The sequence below is a fragment of the Centruroides sculpturatus genome, unplaced genomic scaffold (assembly GCF_000671375.1).
Source record: "Centruroides sculpturatus isolate CEXI.00-Female unplaced genomic scaffold, Cexi_2.0 scaffold874, whole genome shotgun sequence".
Lineage (NCBI taxonomy): Eukaryota > Metazoa > Arthropoda > Arachnida > Scorpiones > Buthidae > Centruroides > Centruroides sculpturatus.
Genome location: NW_019385253.1, coordinates 373,482 through 376,902, shown reverse-complemented (window position 1 = coordinate 376,902; position 3,421 = coordinate 373,482). Strand labels below are relative to the sequence as shown.

Sequence of the window (3,421 nt, the reverse complement as noted above, 5' to 3'; positions counted from 1 at the left end):
ACAAACTTTCTCATTTTCATCCTCTAGCTAAAAAAAAATTATATTTCTATTCTTGAACCCTTTATTAGAATATTTTCCTTTCATTAATAATATCTATCCTGTTATCAATCTGTGTTCATACTATTAGCCACATCCTCCTCTTTATTTTCCTTTGCTATTCATATCTTCTTCATTGATGTTATATCCTCATCTTATCTCTTCATATTTTTCTCTATAGTGCCACACTCATCTTGTCCTTTCTACAATCATCTCTGTTTTCTTTTACTCCTGTGCCTAAATTCCATCTCATAGACTTACATAAATTTTTTGCTCATTAACTTCCTTTAAAGGCACTAAATACACCATTGCTTTATATTGTATTTTCCATCTTAATTCTTAAATTATTGAATGCAAATCACAAGAGAAGTGCAGCAATAATTTTCATCTTTCCAAGGATAATGTAAAAATCCCTCCTCTTTCATTCCTTAATGTCATGCATAAATTTGCTTTATACAAGGTTTAATTTAACAAGGTTTGTTTTAACATTTATACAGACATGAGATCTTTCCAGCAGTACACAAATATGCCATAGGGTGCAGTAGCACTATAGTAGAGCTCAGCTACACGTCTAATGTTAAAGTGCCAAATTTGACCATTAATATCTCAAAGACCAACAGATCGATTGGGATAAAATTTAAAATATTTAGTATCCGAGATGAGGACTATGGAAGTTTTGTTGGATTGTTCTGGACTTATACTATTTAGCATTTTTTTTCCACTAGATTTACTATGACAGCAATGTTTGCTCAGTCACAGTCTACCAGAAAATCTAGGAGTCTGCATATGCTTAATAGCTCTTTCAAGAGCTGACCACCTCTTTTGTGGTCCTTTTGAATGCTTTATTTTAAAATGTTGAATATTTATAAAACCATTTTTTAAATATAAACATTTCATTGGTTTCATTGGTTCATTCCTCTACCACATGACGTGATGTTTTGCAATTACTTTTAATCAATTAATTAATACAAGCCTAATGATTTAAAAATAGAGTATTTATATAATAATGTCCCATTTTACTTTTGTAGTATGTTTTGTAGTTAACACTTACTTTTAGATCAAATTACAGAGTTTTGTACATAATCATAAACTTAATTATAGCCAAAAAATCTGGCAGTTAATATTTGGCAAGTAATAAAATTCATTATTTCACATTTTATTTAATACTAAATACTGTTTATAATATGAAATTATTTATTTATTTATGAATTTACTGATAAAAAATGTTTCTCCAAGAATCAATTTTTATAATAAGATCTGAAGATGTCATCAATATCAATTATCTTTTTTAAATAAAAATATTCTTTTAACTTATCTTTATAATTGTTGAAAACAATACCATAAAATTATTTTACCTTATTTCTTCATTCAATTTCTGTTTTATTGGCACAGAGAAAGTGAAACTGAAAAAAATGAAGTTTTAAACAAATGAATTATTTAGTTATTTTAATAAAAATAAAATTCTACATTTCATTTAAATTGAAATAAAATTTAATTAAATATTACATTGAATTAATTTTTTCTTATTAAGTCAAAGATTCCAATAGATGAATGCAATTTATTAATATAAAATTAATGAATTTCATTTGATGATATCATCATTAAATGAAATAATTAATGTAATTAAAGATGATTAATCAGTTTGATTATCACATAATGGAGCTTATGTATACACAATGTTCACTTAATCCAAGGGAAAAGAGATTTTTCCAGCAAGATTGCATGAGTGTATGCATGCTATTTATGCTAAAATAACTGAAGGGAATCAATGTTAGACAATTGGCATAATATACAAATAATCTTACTGTAAAGGATAAATCCAATATTGCAGAAATTGATACCAAAACAGTGAGCTTTATTTTTGTAGATATGTTTGTATTGCTGCTGAAGGTGGTTGTTGCAAAGATGTTGATATTCAAGCATGGTGTCATGGATGGCATAAGCATTCCTGTGCCACTGGATAATTCCAGTATGCATCAGTCTCAGTCACAACCGATTCATCTATGAACAGTTTAACAAGCTTTTACTGGAATGTCTGGCAACCTAACAAGATGGCGGAACAAAACAGCACTATATTGGCATTTGCAGACTTATTTCATCAAAATAACTTTGGAATACAGATGAATAGTAAAAATGATGATGAAATCTTTTCATTAGCTGCTACTATTGTTATTATGAAGCCTAAAAGAATATGTTTCTATATGAAAATGATAATGTTTCATACTCATTTTCAAGCGTAGTCTTCTACTTACTACTAGCAACACAGCCTATGTTTCAATTACACATATTAAAAAAATTTTAAATCATTGTCAAATAATCATATATATCATTTAATTCTATATATTGTAATTAAATTACATGACAACCATCTTATTCAATTTTTATGATTATTTTATAAAGTCACTAAATATAACCATGGAGGCAGTCATACTGCTTCATTAGAGTTCACCATATCCATAACCGAATGAGTGTGATGCACATTGGCTGCTGCACTGGTGAACTCATCTGGAACACATTTTTGTACATTGCGGTTCACCGATGTGCTGTTTGATGCATACTGGAATGTACCCGCTGTTTCACTCTCTTGTATGCATCTTTTCAGCTTTCTATCATCATGCAGCACTGCTGGGTATGCATCTTCACTGATGCTTTTAAGTGACCAGAGGAAAAATCCAGTGTCACCAGAAATCTGAAAAATATGGTATCCATGGAAACAGGGCTGTATTGTCCTATCTAACAGTTGCCAAATTTCTCTGCAAGCCACTGATACATGTCAGTCCAGGAATGATTTGACATGCCATCATGCTGCTATCAAGCCTGTTGATAAATGTGTCAATGGCAGGTCATTGAGCCATTAGTCCACTATGTTTAGGATATTCAGATATTGGTCACTATTCTGTATATCATCAATGAATATAGGATCAAAAACTTCTCACACCAGATGTTTATGGTAAAATACATTTGGTGTAGTGTATGTTGTGAGCATCATCAAGCAGGCTCTGCCCAGTGGTGTGTATCATGAGTTATACATTCCATTCAAAGAAAACAATGCCTCATCAATCCTTAAAATGTGCTGAAGGTGTTGTGATTCACTATGCTGTACCACTCAAATTGCCATGCAGCATCCTCTGCACAGCAATTTGAGTGATACAACAGATAGCAGTGGAGTGGGTGAATTTTGTGGTGGACATATCTGGTGTATTTGTGTCTGCTGCAGTCCACATTTAACCTAATGTAACCTAGAAAGATCTCTTTCTTATCCTGGATAGATGTTTAAGTGGATACCTGGTATATCTTTTTCCCTTATGAACATTAAGAGAGCTTATATTGATATCCATTGTGGATTTGGCCATGCTTGCTTTGAGATTAGACAACACATCTAAAT

At 30.9% G+C, this 3,421-nt stretch overlaps 1 long non-coding RNA gene across 1 annotated transcript in view; it reads right to left on the bottom strand.

Annotated features, from left to right (window-relative positions):
• Nucleotides 1-1,391: 1,391 nt before the first annotated feature.
• Nucleotides 1,392-3,421, bottom strand: part of LOC111636766 — a 9,139-nt gene continuing 7,109 nt past the window's right edge. Inside the window, exon 3 of the long non-coding RNA XR_002758587.1 lies at nt 1,392-1,439. This is a non-coding gene — a long non-coding RNA (uncharacterized LOC111636766). The remainder of the gene's footprint in view (nt 1,440-3,421) is intronic.